This window comes from Triturus cristatus, chromosome 5_2 (genome assembly GCF_964204655.1).
Source record: "Triturus cristatus chromosome 5_2, aTriCri1.1, whole genome shotgun sequence".
Classification (NCBI taxonomy): Eukaryota; Metazoa; Chordata; class Amphibia; order Caudata; family Salamandridae; genus Triturus; species Triturus cristatus.
Genome location: NC_140588.1, coordinates 1029069319 through 1029089411, shown reverse-complemented (window position 1 = coordinate 1029089411; position 20093 = coordinate 1029069319). Strand labels below are relative to the sequence as shown.

The 20093-nt window shown below is 46.8% G+C and overlaps 1 protein-coding gene across 1 annotated transcript in view; it reads right to left on the bottom strand.

Moving 5' to 3' along the window:
• The window catches only part of LOC146829620 (G protein-coupled receptor 83-like), a 755876-nt gene extending 736558 nt beyond the window's left edge, over positions 1–19318 (bottom strand). Inside the window, exons 1-2 of the mRNA XM_085608310.1 lie at positions 19062–19318; positions 18776–18876 (exon numbers count right to left, since the gene is read on the bottom strand). The gene's annotated coding sequence lies outside the window, so the exon portion shown is untranslated. The remainder of the gene's footprint in view (positions 1–18775; positions 18877–19061) is intronic.
• Positions 19319–20093: the final 775 nt, after the last annotated feature.

Genomic DNA, 20093 nt, shown 5'->3' with positions numbered 1-20093 from the left:
TAGCTATTTTGATTGCATCAAAAATCAAATATTACTATGGAATTTAAAATAGGAAATGTCACTTTTAGGACACCCCTGATGTTAAGGGGCCCCTTTTGACCAAATGTGCCATGAAGATGCCAAAGTAGATGTACTTTTTCGTACAGATTCGTGGAAGCGACCAAAGTTATTAAGAAAACAATAAATGCCTTTTCAATGGAAACTCTGACCTGACTTCAAGGATAGAAGCAGATGCATTAAACGGATTTTCTTTTCAAGAAGACGACAGTAAGGACAGTATTAAAAGGGAGAATACATTTCTTGCTATTCATTCTCTTTAGTTAGTGCACTTGGATTTTGACCTTATCCATAACCGCCCTTCTCTTCCTCTGGTTCCTGCTCCTCCTGACTTCAGAACTGAGCACAGTTTCTTCTGCATAACAAGAAAACAGGGGTGTATCCTGCAAATTACAAAAGGTTTGCTTATGTGGAAACAGGTGGATGTTTGTGACAATTAAATAGTGTAGAAGAAAAGGTTGGATGTTCCCTTAGTTGACAGCCTTTTGCAAGTGATAAATGTGAATTTCAAACCGTCCTCGCCAGCGGGTATCACTCTCCAGCATCTCTAGGCCCTGTACTTAGCAGTCCCTGGCAAGTCTTTGCTCAAATGGAGGCTAATGCCGAGGCTTTTCATTTATGGTCTTTTCAATATGTTTCAATGTAATTTGTTTTCATTCCTGTTCACCGAGTCCTTTATTTAAAAAGTCTCGCTCCTACTTCATCTCTTCCAAATCCATAACTGTCAACTTTCCCACTGCCCCAGTATTATCCCAGGTTGTCCAACTTTTGTAGGCTGCAGCACTCTTGAATCTTGGCCTCGCATTTACATGTTCCTATTTAAACAAGCATTGGCATAGCCAATAGGTCTCGCCTTTGGGACCTTATAAGTGTTTAGCCATGCAACAGTTGCATAACTAAATACTTATAAGGTCCCAAAAGCGAGACCTATTGGCTATGCAAAGCGGCCGTGCGGGCGTGAAAGGGATCGCAATCGCGATCACGATCACATATCAAAGCGGCCGCGCGGCTGCGAAAGTGAAAGTAATCGCTGTAAAGCGCGGCGCGCGCGCCCGCGCACTCTAGGCTGGCCTGGTAGCACTTTTTGGAGCCCTCTCAATAAGTCTCGCCAGACCAGCGCATGCGCTGGGTCAAGCGAGACCTAAAAATATAGGGTTCACTGTCCCTGTGAGCAGAGCACTGTCACTAAAAAAATCACAGCCAAAGGTGACCCTCATGTCAGGGGAGTGCCTGTGCCCGAAGCTCTCCTTAGACGCCTGTGAGCAGTGACATTGCACAGCAGCTGGCAGCCTTACATCAACTTCATGCCTTTTTAATCCTCTATTAGACACTTCCTGCACCTTTATCTCTCGGTTTCTGGCTCCTGCTTCCTCCCATTGTGTCTTTCTGATCTGTGTGTTTTTACCTCTCTTGCTAAGTAAATGTCTGAAGTGGAAAAAGGAGTGCCATCCCCAAAATAAGCTTTGGTGCCCCCCAACAACAACCACCGGTTCAAATGAAGCACTGATATTTCAATCTTAAGCATTCAAGCATTTTCCTTTTTAAATCACTGAGAGAAAAGTTATATTGTTGTTGGGCCTACTGAGTCATACATGGGTGCATCCAAAATGAAAAGGGGAAAGTTTAACGTTTTTCAATAGTGCATGCTTTGCAGCTCTTCACCCAGCGTGTTTTGGATTACATTTTAAGTTTGCACTCCTGGAAGAGGGTAATTAGAATGTTGTGTCTCAAGATAAAGGGTGCAAGAATAAAAAGAAGTACAACAGTCAAAGTATCACCATGGGAGGTGGTTTGTGACGTTGGGCAACAGAAAAATGAATTGGTAAAACCAACAGCTCTATGGGAATGGCCAGATGCATTGGTTTTGCCAATGCATGTTTTGTTTGTATTCTGTCATACGTAGTACTGACTTTACCGCGAAGAAAAACTAGCTACAAATACAAACAAATAGACTGCTGCATGAACTCCCTTTTCCATGAAATGGAAAATGTCAGTGCTTTGGGCGAGCTTTGCATAGCTTTCCTGGGAACATATGCACTGTGTTGCCAGTTCTCCGTCTCCCGCGTTCATGTACAAATTTAAGAACGTTCACTGGATAACGGCTACATACAGTGCTTAATTTGTAAAATATGAAGTCCAGATGCTCAAATGTTTGTCGGAGACCAACACCCACTTTCCCCGGCTCCACCCACTCACTCTATTGGCTCCACCCATATCCTCAACTGGCACTGCTGAAAGCCAGATGTAATATCCGATCTGAATTTCAGCATAGGAGCCTTCCTCAAGTAAAGTTTTGATAGGAGGTCCCCCGCCCCGTGGAAATTTTGAAAAAGATGAAATCAAAAGTGCATTTATAGCATAAGCTTGGAATAAATTAGCTAAAATGACGAATGCATTGAAAAGTGGCACGTGAAATATTGTGCTCTATGTGCCGATTTGGGGAAAGGACATTACAGGGATATGTGCAAAGGTGCTTTGTGTTGTCATTTTTAGCAGAGTCTGTGTCATGAGTTCAAAGATACAACTTTTATATATCTTATGGCACATTATAAACCAAAATGTTTGGTTAAACACTCTAAAAAGATAAAATGAATAAGAATCCCTCTTTCAAATAGGTGCTGTGGCAGCTCATGCACTAATACAGAGACAGAGAAATTCCAATTTAAATGTCAGTATTTTACTCAAAGACAATCACTTAAAACAGGAGCTCAGGACGAAGGTGTTCATTGACGGAGAACTTAGCTGTGAGCCTGGTTTTATGTGAGTGCACGCTTTACAGCGTAAAATTTAACTGGGAATTTCTCTGAGTTAGTGCCTGACCTACAGGGAGCATAGCTCAAATGATGAGAAGCAATCAGCGTTCATGAGATGTGAATCCACTCGAGAATTAACACGGGCAAATGCTGAGTTACCTGTATTTAACAGTGCAATAGCAGCATAAAAAGAGGCTCACTGACCAACAACATCAGGCTCGCCCTGGGAAGACCATGAGCTCTGGGGAGAACCCAGAAATGTAAGGCGGGCCATGCAGAGCACTGGGCACCTTTCTGACCACCCCTATCCAGGGCCAGCTCTATGTTTCTAGGCCGGACGTCAGTATTGGGCATTGGGTGTTTCCTTGGGAGGATGGAAGGCCGGTTTTGTTCCTGGGAGGACAGTTTTGCAGTGCTGCACTGTCGGCTCCCAGTAACAAAATCAACATACCAGCATAACTAATACAGCAACCACTTTTGTTTTCAGCCTCCCTGCGTTTTTAAAGCAGTAGCTGCAGAGTTCTTTGTATATCAAGCATAATAGACTTGTCAATATATCTTTCTGCTGGAGTTTTGTCTAGTGGCAGTTTTAACTCATCTCTAAGGTAGCGCAGGGGGTTAATATGCCTGCTGCAAGAATGTGTACCACGCAGATCACATAAATGTATTTTATGTGCATAGCTCTGTGGGTTCCTACTTTTGTCACAAAATATCCTTTTGTTTCTGTACAGTTCATATATTACAATAGTAATCTAGCTCAGTGAGCTATGAACTGCCATCAAAAAGAGCTGCATGCAAACTACATGGTACATGTTAGAAAGTTATGTTTTTTCCAGTCTTTCATTATCCTAATGTTGCTAAAAAGGGTTTATTTGGGTAGAAGTAAATTCGTATTAGTAAAAGTAACCCTGACCACTGTGTTACATTTTGAATCCCAAATTTGTGCTTCTCCAGCCCAAGTACTCTTAAATAAAGCCTACACCTCGTAGTGCCCTTGGTTTTATGTAACATTTTCTATACACTGACTTACACTTTTATTATTAATTGTCAAAATCAAATCAAATATAAGCTTTATTCGATTTATCAATAAATCATAAAAGCATACAAATACAATTTATGCGAATAATTTAAGAACAGTTTTCATGTGAACAAAATTACAAAAATAGATAAAAAACGTTTCTGCAAAAGTTAAAAATCTACAGCAGTCATTTGGATGAGGGGCCTCATTTTACACTAATCAGTCAATATTAACGTGTATTAGTTAACTCATTGAGTTTCTAAATTTCATCACTGACATTAAAAAGCGAGAAACAGCAAAGATGACATCCACATCTTCTAAAAGCAAAAGTTTTAAATATGCAGGTTTACATGTTCTTATCCCCCAGCGTTTAAGTAAGGGTAGAAGAAATAATTTCCTCGGGCTGGTGTACAGATTACAAAAGAACATGATGTGAACGTTACTTTGTGTTGAATGGTCGTCGCATGGACATGTTAATTTCAGTGAGGCCCAGTCATTCTGTTTCGGCAAAGTGACCAAGCGGAAGAAAATCCCTAGGCGCAGCCTAGTTAAAAGCATGCGAGCATAGGGTGCTTTTTCAAGCCCAAGGTAAGATTGTAGTCCTTCAGTAGGGGTGATTTGCTGATAACTCAGGGTTGTGCCTTTAAGTTTCTCAGTGTCCCATCTAGCACTCTCTAAGTGTATAGATAATAGTTTTTTGAGGGCCGGTCTAGTCAAGGTTTGAAGGGTCTCTGGTTCGTGGTAAAATTCAGAGTGTCCAATGTTAGAAAACATCGTTTGTACGTATCGCAGCCACTTGACTTTTGCTACACCGTCCAAAGCCATGCAGTCTTTCATGAGGTTTCTATTCAATTTGCACTCCTTTGTGGTCCAAATCTTATGCCAAAGCAAACAAGGTGATATTTTTATGATGTCGCTAAGGTATTTGACAACGGTCTCAATGTGAGTCATAAAAGTCGACGTAGTTTTGGACACACCTAGTAAGTAACAGATGAAAATATTCTCGCAAGTTTGTAATGAGGACACGTTCTCGAAACCCCAGAGACCTGCGCCATATGTGGCCGTAGCTATACACTTTGCCCGGTAAATCTGTAACATTTCTTGGATGGGTTTACCCCCAATTTTGGCTGCAAAGGTTCTTAAAGCGCCTATGGCAGGGCTAAAGGCGAGTTTTCTAGCTGACACTGCGTGTTTCCACCTTCCCCACCTGTCAAACACAATGCCCAAATAGCAGAAAGTGTCTGTAATAGCAATCTTTTGCTGGTCTAAATATATTGAGCATGATGGTCTGTTCTTTTGGGAGCAGGGCATGGAGAAAGTTTTGAAAATGTTCACCTTTAAATTTCTTTTACCCATGTAGGATGAAAATTCATTTACAGCTCTCTGCAAACCTACTTTTGTCCTAGACATAATTGCCGCGTCATCGGCATATAGAAGAATGGGTACAGGCCTACCATTAACAGCCGGATAATCGCTTGACAGAGTTATTAAGCTTTCAGTGATAGAGTTTATGTAAAAAGTGAAAAGCAAGGGCGCAAGTATGCAGCCTTGCCTCACCCCTCTGTTTATGGCGAATTTTTGTGAGCATTGCCCCTGGATCCCAAATCTTACTCTGGCCCCCGCTTCTCTATATAGTTCTTTGATAAATGTGAGGATAGCTGAATCCACCCCGATGTCTTCCAGTGTCGACCAAAGCATCGCATGGTCCACGCAATCAAATGCGGAGCTGAGGTCGACAAAGGTAACAAATAGGTCCCCTTTTTTGGCCTGCGTATATTTAGAGACTAATAGGGACAAGTTTAGGGATTGCTCCAATGTCCCTAGTCCCTTTCGGAACCCATATTGGAACTCCGAGATAACCTTCTTCTCTTCTTCCCAGTGTTGTATCCTCTTGAGGACAATCCTGCCAGCAACTTTCATGAGTCCGTCCAATAGCGATATTGGACGGTAACAAGCAGGGTCGTCCCTATTCCCTTTTTTAAATATGGGGACTACGATTGCGTCCGACCAGGTGGAAATAAAACCGCATTTATTTCCCATATTTAATACATTGGTTAACAAGGGAACCCAAAAGTCCGGTTCTGATTTATAGAGATCCACTGGGGTGTGGTCAGGGCCGGGGGCTTTGCCTAAGGGACTTTCTCTAAGGGCATCTTCCACTTCTAATGTGGTAAATACCAGTTCAATGGGGTAAGGAGGTGCTGGGGAGACAGTTGGGTGGTTATCCTGAATTATGCTATCTGAGGGTGAATTCACCTTGCATGGGTTCGGAACATTACCCTGTGTGTTGTTAGAATAAAGATTACCATAATGTTCTACCCAGAGCTCAGCCGTTATAGCCACTTCTACAGAATTATCTCGGTCTTTTAAATTATAAACAGATCTTATAACTTTCCAGAAGGCATTGCTGTCCTTATTCCTGGCGGCTTCCCCCAAAGCTTCCCAGGCCTCCTGCTTCAGTTTCGCCCTCCGCTGTTTAATTGCCAGCTTATAATCGTGTCTCGCTTGACGAATTTGGACTCTATCTTTTGGGTCAGCAGACAAAACTTTCTTTAAGATTTTCAGTGTAGATGTACATCTAGAGTCAAACCACCCACGAGTATGCCTCCCCTTGTCTTTACAATTCCTAGTCAGTGCATTTTTTATGTGGCGCTGAATATTAGAAAAAGCAACCATGATGCTCTTTGGGTCAGTATCTTCCTCTAAGCAGGCAAGTATGTCCGCTGAGCAAGAGGATAGGAAGTTTTGATTGAAGGATGTTGGGTTCATTTTCTCCCATTTAATTACATACCCATTGGACTTAGATAGGGTAACCTCGAATGGATATAGAACCCTACTAGGTTCCTTTACTTTACCCTCCATGAGATTTACCCCAAAGATAATTGGATAATGATCGCTCATGGGGTCATCCCCCATTTCCCAGAAGGTTATAAAGTCAGGATAGGTGGGTGATATCAAGGCGAAATCGATTATGGATTTACAACCTCTTCCATTGTACTTTGGGGCAAAGGGAACCGGGGGGGAGCATGCCTGGTTAATGAAGGTGAGGTCAAAGGTAAATATGACATTGTTAAGAAGAGACCCCATATTGGTGTGGGAGAAGTGCAGAGGACCGTCCTCCCCGAGATCTGACAGGCCGCACAAACCTAGCTCAGAAGACGGACAGACGGAACAATTGAAGTCACCCACCCACAACACTATGTGATCCCCCGAACCTTGATCTCTCAGTTTGTGAATATGATGGATCATAATATTCAAATTTGATTCCACCTCACTAATTGGCAAATTGTTATAAAAATTCACGAGAATCACCCTATACGAAGTGCCCCATTTAAGTGGTATGATTTGGAAGTACTGATTGGATTGGAGATCGCAAGCTTTTACGTCCGCTACGTTAGATATATATGTGCACAAGCCCCCCTTGTTGCGACCCTGGGCTGATGGCACAGCTGGAGAATGGAAGGTTCGGTAGCCCAACATGTGCACTTCCTCTATGAGCCACGTTTCTTGTAGGCATAGGATGCCATGCTTCTGCACAATCTCTAGCCAAGGTTTGTGGGTGATCTTACTACCGAGGCCTGCAACATTCCAAGAAAGGAGAGAGTGCATTGGGTTTCTAATTTCCTGTGGATGATGCCCTGCATTCCCCGTTGTGCCTATCCGAACTTGCAGCTGTGCAGGGTCTGCCTGTAATTTGACCTGCGCAGTAAAAGGGTGCTGTTCAAGGGGGTTTAGGTCTATCCCAATGTGGCTAGGAACTTGGGGTATGGGCATTAATTTTTCACTCGGGACAGATTCCGTTAGGGGATTTTGGGCATTGGTGAGGATTGGGGCGACAGTAATTCCCAGTCAATCCACCTGATCCAGGCATTCAAACCTGTTCATAGTGGGTGCTCCTTCCCACCCGTTGTTAAAGGGTTGCCAACCATCCCCATGTCCTTTCCATCTGCGATTGTGGGCTATTGACCAAGCCCCAGATGGCTCAATAGTCTGTTTTGGGGGATAGAAAAAGGTAAGGGGTCTGGTGACAATAGATTGGTCAGTATCCTGTGAATCCCATATAGTGATGTGCTGGGCTGTGTGAGGGTCTGCAAATGAGACCACTATGCAGTCTCCAGGGATGGATTTATGGGTACGACCCACCCATGGTACTCTCCTAACCATTAGAACTCTAGACCTAACAGTATTGGGGAGCTGTCTATTAATGTTGAGCCAGTGAATCACCTTATTCTTTAGGGACCACTGGGTCTCCATAGAAAGCGGGTCAAGTGGTGGTACACCAGCCAGTATGACGACATAGGGCCCGGCGTCAGGAGGAAGATCAATATAGCCCCCACGAAAGTTCTGGCGGCCATGGTGCTGGTTGGTTATACGCGCAGTAGGGGGGATATTAGTCTTATTAGGCTTGTGGGCGGCCTTAGGGATAGGGTTGGGTAAGGTCTGGTTCTCGGGGCCTTTTACCACTGGTATTGGGATTTTTGGTATTAGGGAAAAGGGGACGATTGACTTAGAGCGGGGTTTGGGTGTTGGGGTTGGCTTTGATGGGGGTAGGGACAAGACCGGAGGTAGCATTTCAGGGGCAAGGGAACTGACGTTAATTTCTGGAGCCGGGTAAATACCATCGTCATTCTCCTGAGGAGTACTCTCGGCAATATGAGGATAAGTTGCTTCCAGTTGTTTTAGGCTAAGGGTGGCCAGGGAGACTAAGGTCTTATCCATCTCGATATGAGAGAGTCTGAGTTCCAGAGGTGACAGTAATTGTTTTAATGTTTCCCAGACTATCTTAAAAAAATCTTCGTCATCACCCCCCTTGTCTCTATCCCTCCCTGGCTCACTTTGCCCTCCCTCTTTGGGTTGCTCATCATATGTGGGGAGAGGCCCTTGAATAGGGTCAACAGCTACGTTAAGATTGCTGTGTTCCCTGTCCCCCCCTATTAGATGGTTATCCAAATTTGGCGCTTGTATGGTCTCCCCAGTGGTGGGTAGTGTTCGCCTATTATTAAAGAACTGCAACCTTACAATTTTTTCTTTTTTGCGGGCATAAGCAGATTTTGCATTGTTTTTCTTTTTTGGAGTTGGGCCATCTTTGTTTTTATTTTTTGCTACTGGGGGAGAAATGTGAGGGGGGTCAGGACCATCCAACAAGACAATGGCAGTTCCAAGTCCAGTGGGTACGATTCCCTCGAAGGTTCTAAGGGGCACAGTAGTGAAGGTGGGTATAGACTCTGATGGAAGGGAAAGAGGTGGGGAAGCATGGTGAACATCGGCATGGATTATCAGTGAGGGAGGGCAAGGAGCATGTTGTGGAGAGGCAGCAGACGCGATTTTCCCTAGGGAAGATTTTTTAGAATTAGCAAAGGTCTGGGAAAGCCTACGTGCCGCATCAAGCTCAACTGACACCCTCTTCTGCATTTTAGTGATTTCAGCATCAATTGCTAGGTTAGTCTTGACAAGGAAATCATCCAATGTCCCGCTGGGCTTATTCAGCCCCATTGCAGTTTTACTACGACTGCCCCGTGTACTCATGATATATTTGAATTGCAGTAGCCAAAGTGTGCCTACTGGTGGAAAAAGAACGAGTCAGATAACAAGAACCAGGGCGGGTGGGCCAGGCCAGTCCTCTATGTCCTCGAACGGCCTCAAACGGCCCGCTCTTTGCCCGGTCTTCGCCCCGGCCCTTGCCCCGCGCGCGTCCCGCGTGCGCGTGGCTTTGGCAGATTATCAAGGAGAGTGACAGGAGGGGGCGGGAAGAGGACCAGCTGCGGCCGATCAGCGCCGCTCAGCAGGCTGGTCCTCGCAGCCCCGCCTCTGAGCTTTTGTGTTGCAAGGTGGTTGCAATGGACGCGTTGGTGCTCCTATGCACAACAGGGGACCAAAAAGACCAGAACCCTGACACGATCTTGAGCCTGCGAGCGGCACCCGCGGAGCGGGGGCCGCGAGGCGGTGAGTTATTTGCTGGAGAAGAACAGGCAACCGGGACAGCACTCCCAACACAACCGAAGGACGAACCCAAGCAGCACAAACTCCGTAGGGTTTTAAACAGGTGGAGGGGGCGGGAAGAGGACCAGCTGCGGCCGATCAGCGCCGCTCAGCAGGCTGGTCCTCGCAGTCCCGCCTCTGAGCTTGTGTGTTGCAAGGTGGTTGCAATGGACGCGTTGGTGCTCCTATGCACAACAGGGGACCAAAAAGACCAGAACCCTGACACGATCTTGAGCCTGCGAGCGGCACCCGCGGAGCGGGGGCCGCGAGGCGGTGAGTTATTTGCTGGAGAAGAACAGGCAACCGGGACAGCACTCCCAACACAACCGAAGGACGAACATTAATTGTCTCTATGTGTGTTTGATGTAAAGTGCTCCGACACCATAATCTGGTATGAGAAGCGCTATAAAACAAATGAAATATATGACAGAGGGGCTATGTAGAGATGAGGGGCACTTTTGGAGGGTGATAGTGAAGGAACTATTGAAGGGGTCCATTAAAGATTGTCCTACAATTGAATGTATATTGAAAAGTGTGTTGTAGAATGCACCATTTTTACTATTTTCCCCCAAATGTTCTTGGGGGGAGAAACCCTCCAAACCCTACTGGTGGCCGGGCTCACTCGCTACACAACCTATGGAGGCTGGTCTGACGAAATTTGCCTGCGCTGCTTTGGGTTCCCAGTCTGTACCTGCTATACAGGGTCAGATTGGCAAGGCGGACAATTGAGCGATACGCCGGTGCCCCAGGGTCACCTGTGGGCCGGTTTTTTAGGGCCTCTGTAAACCAGCCCAAGTGACTTACCCTGCCAGGCCAATATAATGTGGTGCCAGAATCACAGGCACCCCTGCGCCTCATGTAACTTTCCCTGCCAGAAACCGTGTCATGCCCCGCTTGACCATGACCCATCCCAGGTCATGGCCTTAAGGATATAGTGAGCTGGAGAGGAGGTAAGTAAGAAAAGTAGCCTCTCTAGGAGTGTTGTCACCTCTTTTGGGACTTGTTTGGGAGGGAAGGGGGCAAATGGGGAGCTCTTGCATAAGCCTTGCTGTGAGACCACCTTTTCTAGGGGAATAAACAAATTAGATGTTCGATGGGTAGTATGGAGCGCAGCTGGAGAAGCTGCTGCTCTGTGCGAAGTCTGTTTGTGAGAGTGTGACTTGCACTGTACTTCTTATGGTCTCCTTGGAGTACCTAAACTTGTATTTTTGCCGCCCACTTGCAATTAAAATGTCATAAAAATAATTTTTTGTATACAAGAGACAAAAACTTTGGGTCTGTCACAGTTCATTAAAATTGCTTCTGTAATCCTACCTTGTTTATTGAGACTTGAAGCTGAGCCAAGTCCAGGTATGGTAAACATCCAACAATGGGCCAGAAGAAGGGTCCAGGGGGTAATTCTTCGGTGCTCTCCTTTTAACATAATTGCCAACCAAGAGGAAGATTGCAAAAAACAGCAGGACGTTTGAGACCGTTACCTGCTGCAGAATGAAAGTTAGCGCAGACCTAACCGACAGCTCCATTGCAAACAAGAGAAGGGTTTATCAGTCCAGGTTACAATCGCTGACAGTATAAAAGACATCTCCATGGACTCCTGTGACCTGGGGGTCATCGCATTTAACCCCTTCTGTGCCACGCCCTTTCCCCCTCCTGTGCCGGGCGTTTCATTAGTGGGCGGGTTTCATGACGAGATAGTCTCGTCATGGGCACAGCGCGACCGTGCTCCATGACGAGACTATCTCGTCATGGGCACAGAAGAGGTTAACTCTTTGCAGTCCATCAATTGTAGCTTGCTGAAAACGCATCTCTAGCGTTCTGTGTGCCAACATTCTAAAAAGAGCAAACAAAGTCTTCCTAGTTTCACTTCATTACTCAGAAACGTTGCCCTGCACCTTTACATTCAGTCACTGATGTAGGACAGCAGATTTTCAAACAGCAGGCCAGGTGTTAGACGTGCAAGACAACAATGGCAGCATTACCAAACAGGACGACACTGCACAGGCAGAAGACAAACAAGGCAGATGTAAGAGCTCAAGAAAATCAACAGTTGGTTACGTACTGGTTACCAGCTTCTGCACAAAATGCAGCTTCAAGTAATAGTGCTGAACTGCCTGTGGTGTGTGTCCTCATCATAAGGCGGGCGGCGGCGTGCAATTTTAAAAAGGTTACGCACGATGCTTCGGCTGCCGCAGCCCCTCATGACCAAATCCAGCCCAATCAGTGGCCTGCCCACCGGCAACACTGACGGAAGATATGGATTGAATATCGGCTCATCTCTTCACGGGCACTCGGGGGCAGAGTGAGAATTTGAACACTTATTATATTGTGTGACACACATTGTGCAGTTGCACTCAGGTCTAGACCAGGCCCTGCTAAGCACCGGAAATCACCGGCACAAATTAAGCACTCTTCGGTATATCAAGGCTCTGCTTCGTAGCTCTTGCGGCTAATGTGCTTGCTCGTCCAGTCGATGTGTTTCACGATGCTTGACAGCATGAGAAATCCTCACGCAGCTGCTGTACCCTTGTCTTTGTGATTACACTCAGTCCTTATTTGTCGTCAGTAATAACCCCCTGTTGTAATGAATTGGGCGGCTGGTGTGGGTGAGCGCGGCTCTCGGCGCTATGAGAATTTGTTGATTTGTGAATTGGATTTCTTCCCTTTACTCCTGCCTATTCCCATCATTATGTAACGTGATTTAATTGTCGAATTTGTGGTATTTTCGGAAACAATCTGCTCCTAATCTTCGCCGTTCTTTGCTTGTAAAAATGATGTGTGGATTTTAATATTTCAGGTACTCATTTCGCTGCAGTGTTGTAGATGTTCCATTTGTTAACAGTTCTGTTTCTTCACGTGTTAGGATAGCTAATAGAAACATGATTTTCCCTCTCTGGTATTACATAAGCGGAGTAATAAAAAATGATACTAATTGAGAAAGGCGAGCCCTGGATGCACCACTACTAACGCTCGCATCGCATTGCCACAAATAGTTATTGCGTGGAGACAATGCATCACCTCCATGGATCCTTACGCCCTACAATGTTTTTTGTACTGCGGCCATCTTACAACTATTGCTTTTTGTTTAAAATCTTCGTCTTACTACCATCTGTGCCACGTGTTGTTTGTGGCAGCATTTCTAATAGGGCATAACGTTCGGAAGAACATTTACATTCTGCAGCGAGTGGAAAGCTGCCGATTTTCTGTCCCTTTAGTGATAATTTCATTAAATGACAATCGCTTTCTGGAGCCGTTCCTCCACATCTCTTACTGGAATATTCCCGAATCTCACTGGCTGCTAGTCTTGTCCAGCTGCGGTGCGTCCATTGGGGCGTAGGGGCGTAGCCCCACCAGCCCTGCTTGCCGCGGCTGCCGTAAAACTAAAACAATTAAAATAAATGTTTTTACCAGCCCTGGTTTTTACGTGCTTAGCAGCACGATATTTATCCGGCGCCGCCGGGCAGCACCCGACTGAATCGGGAGTGCGGACTGCGCAGGGGGGGCGGTAGTTGTTTTCCCGCATCATCCGCATGTATGCTTCGGGCAGCAACTTCCCCGAGCATGCGCATGAGTCCCCAGGGCCCCATTAGCTAGTAGGGGGGGGGTGCAGGTTATGCTGGCGGCAGCCCCTAGCAGGAAAAGGGCGACAGGGCGAGCAGTTAGTGTGCCCTCCAAGCCAATCCTGGCGCTGCATGCAGCGCCAGGATTGGCCGGTCACCACGCAGCACAGCAGGGGCAATCCATATTGGATGCCGAGCGTGGGTGGCTCAGCCGCCCTGCACAATGGCCAATCACTGTCTCTGACTTAATGTAGTCATGCAGTGATTGGCCATTTGCGGCGGGCGGCGCTGCAGTGTCCCGGTTCAGCCTGGTTACGGTTAGGTAACGGTTCACTCGCCTGAGAGTCGCCTCGTGGTGTGGACCTCGTGGGGATGATTGACATTGACCCGAAGACTGAGGTAAGTGCTGCTTTCTAAGTTTCTAAGTTTCCCTGCCTTCTCCTCCCGCTTTGGGTCCCAGACGGTTCAGGGTCGTGTTCGGGCATTGCTGTACTGTCCTATTCAGGCGTTCTTCCATGCCCCTGTCCTGTCCTATTCAAGCGTCAGACACAGCATTAGTATCCGGGACTTGCCTCAGGGGCCGCGGGGTTTCCAGGGTGATCCCTAGGAGAGGCGCTTGATGACGCCACAGAGCCCTTCGGGGGACGGGTGACGTACACAGAGCCCCACTGTCCAATCACAGGTGTCTCCTCTCACAGTCCTCACTTCCCCGTCCTTGCCTCACGCAGCTGCTAAAGCGGGGTACTCTGCCCCCTGCCCAGGGGGTGCCCTCTGCCGCCCCCCCCCCCCCCCCCCCCCCCCTCCCCCTCAAGTGCTGATAGATTTATAGATTGCCAACTGGTCTCCGTGGGCGCAGAGGGGCCCTGGGAGGTCCGACCTTATAAGGCCCAGGGCATATGGGGGGGGGGGGGGGGAGACACCTGACCTACAGTCTCTCCTTCCAGGATGAGGGGCTATTTTGGGGTCAGTCTCACACACCTGGTGGCGGCTGGCTTCCTTGCTGCCATGTGTAAGAAGCGCTGTGCAGGATAGGCCCCTAGGCGCTACTGTGGGGTGACCCCTTCACCCCTGGTCACATGGACACTGCTCCCAGTCCTCAACATTTCACCCACAAATCATCGGTTGAGAGTAGTTTAGTCCAACGGAAGCGAAATAAGACTACAGCCCCCACAATGCATCGGGCTATTGTGGAAACAGCGCGCAGTGACCTGCAGGGAGGCGGCCACACATCTGATGCTGTCGGAGCTGCACAGCCACAGGGGAGCTGTGATGCTCGAGGCTCGGGAACCCCATACAGGGCACTGCAATTATGCTGCAACGTTGTCCGCATAATTATGGATCTGACACAGTTGCCACATAACCCAATATCTGCAGCATAATCTGCAGTTTTTAACAATAAACATTTTTAACTCAAACAGATGTAAAGTTACTAGAAAGAAGCAGCACGTGCCGCATTGGAGGGGCGCGAGACCCTTGCAGAGGTTGGCTGGCATCTGTCTGTTGGTGCCAGGCTGGGAGTAACGAGCCCAGACCTTTGCCCAGATACTGATAACACAACTAAAAATAACACAAGAATGAGCAAATACTGTCCGAAATTGTGCCAAATTACATCACATAATTTGCCTTTTCTTGCTGCATAGTTTAGTAAATGCTGTTGCATAATTTGGTCCAACCCTGCTGCATAATTCCAGTGGCTCTGCCTATAACTCACGGGATAAGTCTGCTGTTCGTGACTGTCATAGCAATGTAACTTGAGAGACAGCTCTGCTGTCAGATGTCTGGGTAAGCAAGGTCTGTCTAACCTGAGGGATAGCTCTGCTGTCAGAGGTCCGAGCCGGCAAGGTCTATGCAACATGAGGGATAGCTCTGCAGTCAGAGGTCAGCGCCTCTAAGGTCTATGCAAGTTTTATAGATTTGTTTTAATGTGCACTTGCGAAGGTCAAATAAAAGAAACAGATGTATCTATGAAATAAGGGGGTAACGAAGTTGGGAGAACTCTCAACATGTGCACCTGGCTCTTAAAAAATCGGATGAACTTTAATTGGGGCATTGGCTCTTAAAACAGTAGTAATCTGAAGCCCTGGGTGATCAGGGAAGGGAAACAACATTATCAATAAAAGCAAGTGAGCATACACCTATGCAAGGCGATTGTCGAGGTTAACCTTAAAATGGGAATTAACAGCCGCTTCAACAATAAAAAGAAACGTCTACACCCTCATTAATTGCAGCCATTCAGTGGCGCGCAGCGGCCATGCATATTACGAGAGAAACCACTACACTAGAGACACGATTATTAACAGAGCTGAGGAACCACACACTTGCCCAGATCGACGCAGATGTCGAGAAACCTGCGTGAGCGACTGTGCGCGCAAACACGCGCGGACCCGAACGGAGTGGCAAAGAAGAATAAGCTACTCGGGAACGAGGTCTGGAAATAGCAATTGAGGGATGAGTAGGGAGAGAGTGATTGTAAGTGGAAGTTTAAGAAGGAAGGTAGTAAACTGGCTAACAACTGGAGGGAGAGCGCATGAAAAGGCAGAGATGTATGGGAAAGCAAGGTGTAGTGAAAAAAGCAGAACTAGAAGGGATGAGTACAGATAGAGGGCAGAGATTGGTATCGGAATGCGGTTGCCTTTTGTATAATTAGTCACACGCTAGAGGGCTGACGACGGGCATAGATGGAGAAAAGAAACGTGAGAGTGAAACACTAAGAATGAGATGCAAAGCGAGATTGAGTGCTATGAAGTGAAAGGAATGAGGTAAGGAATGAAAGAGTTCGAGAGAAATAAAGAGAGAAAGGAAGACAGACGGGAAGGGAAAGAGGGAGGGTTAGAGAGAAGTGGGGGCAGGGGAGAGGAGACAAACTGGATAACTCTTCGTGCTTCATTTTTTTTAACATGCTTTATTGGTTTTTCATTCATATTCGTCACATCTGGCAAGAACATTGAGCCTTTACACTCCCATGCCGGCTCCACCTCTCTCTTGAGTGCCAGCATGGGTCGGTGCTAGCCCAAGCGTTAGAGCTTTGGTGACTCCTGTGAATTCCATGGATGATCTCCCCTTGCCCTTTTCCTTTTTTCGATCTTGATTCCAGACAACTTTACCTCCAATACATTAAAATGCATACATATTATGAGCTTGGGGGCCCTTGCTTTTGATTGTGAATGCTGCTACTTGTTTGTTGAATACAAAAAATTCTGATTGAGGTAAGAAATGCATTGTTATCTCTGTTTGTAGTGTTTGTTCTATTTGGAGACTACACAGATTTGCTCACCTTTGTTCACTGGCCGGACCTGTCTCCCGCAGGGTGAACGATTCGTTGCTTGTGTTGCCTATCAAACCTTTCCCCTTGGCAAATTGCGAAAACCTTTATACCATTTATATTTGGGGTACTTGCGTGGACCTATGTGAAGTGTGTGTACAAAGCTCAGCTCAACCAGAATCACGGTAACAGCGCATTGCGCTGCCTCTTTTATATTCAGTATGTTGTAAGACTGTTTTTCTTCCCCCGCCTTTCCTTGTTTTGTTTCCCTGTTTTCCCCTTGCGTGCCATTTGTTACTCTAGAGTCTAATAGAGTCGGAAGGCCGTAGGGGAAGACTGTGGACTTTTCTTCAAGTTCCTGACGCTCCTGCGGAACGAGCCTGGCAACCATTACACTGCTGTGCAACTTCTTCTACTCTTAGAGCTGAGATTTCCATGAGTCTTATAGTCTGAATTCAGCACCTGAGCATAATAGGACAGAATGTATGAAGCTCTGTGGTAATACTGAATAAGCAGCTACCTATGTTATGCCATCTATTAATGTAATAACTGCACTTTCACAATTGCTTTATTAACCTTCCTGCTTTCTCAAATTTGCTTGAAAATGCACGATTTTTCTTCTTTTTTTTCAAAATTTTCATGGGGGGGGGTTATCCCCCCAAACCCCCCTTTTGGGGTTCGGGCTCGCTCGCTGCGCACGCTCGCTACGGTGCTGTATGCTAATTCGTTTGCGCCCCACCACTTCAAAATCTCACCCACCGCCCCTGGTCTTGTCTCCACCTCGGCTGGCTCAGTCTCGCAGCTGCAAGGCCCGCAACACCGCTACTGGTCCGGGAGACTCACTCGGGACTGGAGAAGGGGACTTGGTTGGTCACGAGCACAACACTCTGTGGCTGCGGTGCTGCGCCGAGGTAAACTGATTAAATACATCAATGCAATATCCAATATGTGACCACCACGTGCAGCAGATGGGTGTAGACTGTAGACCCGGCCCTGATAAGAAAGTGCTGGTGCTAAGCACCGGAAAGCACTGCCACAAATTAAGCACTGGCTACATATATGCCAAGGGTCCCAAAGTTATGTTTAATGAGATAGATAATTTCAAATTTAGCTGAATAATTTCCCATTAAAAGTAATATCTTTGATGGCCCAGCATGCAAAGTGCTGATAGCTACAATTAAGTTTTTTCTGCAAGACCTGCTGTAATCACTAAAAGGAAGCCAATCCCGCCTGCGGATTACCATCATGCATTGCTCTTTTTTTGCAGCCTCCTAATTGGTTCTCGACCTGTTATGTTACTTCCATTTTTTTGGTGAGGAGCACCACTAAACTACAGATTCATTTCCCCCTTGATGAATGGCCATCCGCTTTCATGCTTTAATGTAGGTACTATTTGTCATTCCATGCTTCTCTCCTCTGCAACCCCCATATAAATGCCTGCCCCTCATGGACAGAGCGTTCTCTTTCTTGGGGCGGTTGGCGACTGTACTCCATACGCATGCTACTCACTGTTCAGACTGCACCAGACAGTCAACACGCTCCTGGCACGTGAATTAACGGACTAGGGATGTACCTGTATGCAGCTTTGGGGAGGCGAGGTTGCCTCACAGAGAGAGGCAAGCTCCAGCACCTAACGCTGAAAGGGAAACTCCTCGGTTTCCAGAGACACCATCAAGTAACTGCTTCTGCAGGTTGTGTCAGAGATGAAACATCGTTGGGTCAGTGGACGCGGCTTAAATACGTGTTCCAACGCCACAGAACCCAGAAGTTTGCCAAAACCCACCTAGACCATGTGGGATCTTGTCAAAGCCAAAGAGTGTGCCACCAACTTGGTAACGGTTTCGGATTCAATTGAACAGGTCCAATACAATCACAAGGTATGGGAATACTAAGAAAGAAGCAAATTCAAAGAAAAGTGACTGCAGCCACATGCACACCATGCATACCATTCACAAAAGCTAAACTTGAGGGGCTGAAACAGGTAGGTCATGGGTCATAAATCCAGAACCATGACAACACATGCCTGATGGGTATCAATCATTGGACTGTTACTTCAGTTGATGTCTTGTAGGAGTGTTTCTAATAATTGAATTCTTTTCATTTTAATTGTGCTTAGCTCGTCAGGACTTTTGAATTCGTTCTTACTTACTCAGCACTTGCACTTTGTCAGACGCCGGTCCCCGGTCCGCCGTGGCTTTTCCAGTCGATTATTGCGGAAGGGCGTGGCTCCTCCCCTCAGCTCTCTCACTTCTGGGGGATGAATTCACATTTAAGTTGAACGCCGGAGCAGACGTGCAGCGGTAAGCAGCAGAGCGCCAATCCAGAAGCCAGCACTCAAGATATTATCGCCAGCATTTTAACTGTTCTAATATTTTAATTCTTTTCATTTTAATTACGCTTAGCTCTTCAGGACTTTTGAATTTGTTCTTACTTACTCAGCACTAGTACTTTGTCAGACGCCGGTCCGCAGTCCGCCGCGGCTTTTCCAGCCGATTGTTGGGGAGGGACGTGGCTCCTCCCCTCAGCTCCTTCACTTCCAGGGGCTGAACTCACATTTGAGTAAAATGCCGGAGGGAACGCGCGCAGCGGGTACGCCGCTAGCGCGCTGAAGGCGTGCCAAAAGGCAAGCCCGACTGCACCCGTCTGCGTCCGGTCGGGGCTAGGGGCCATTACCCCTGCATCTTGCAGATGAGCTGCTTCAACCAAAAGGACCCATCATGGGAAACTGCCAACACTCCATTCACCCAGACAGTAGCTCCACCGTGTGCTTGCTTTGCCCTTTCAAACTGTCAACAACCCCTCACAGCACTTGACCTATTCCTAAATATTATAAAAGGTTCCTGCCAGCCACGGCCCGTATAGGGCGTGTTACCGGGGCGGTGACGTGGGGCGGAGGAGGGGCAGGGTGGGGGGGTTGCAAAATGTGGCATACGGCCGATTGCAGGTAAGTTACGAAAAAACAAAAAAAACGAATCTCGTTGCGCGCGCTGCATCGCATTTGGCGATGCAGCGCGCACAACAAAATTCGTTTTTTTTTTTTTCGTAACTTACCTGCAATCGGCCGTATGCCGCATTTTGCAACCCCCCACCCTCTGGACCCCTAATGCTGCAGTGTCTCATACTAAGCCGATCAACACCAGGTCACGTCCCTGGCCTAAACTTTCAGTAGAACAAGGGTTTATAGAGTTAGAAAAAACAAAACCAGTGCCCAACTCTGATCAAGTATTTCTAATGAAAATTTTAACAAATGGATACAAGACTCCCTAGATCTTCTTCTTCCTAGAAAACTGACCCAGATAAAAATAGGAAGCAACAGAATGGCTTGGTACTCCCCCAAACTTTGGGCATTAAAACAAACTTGTAAGAAGTTTGAAAGATCTTGGTGAAAGGACTTCTCACCAGACAAGAAATGGAACTTTAGGGAGGCTATCAAACTATACGAAGCCGAGATTAAAATAGCCCAGGCA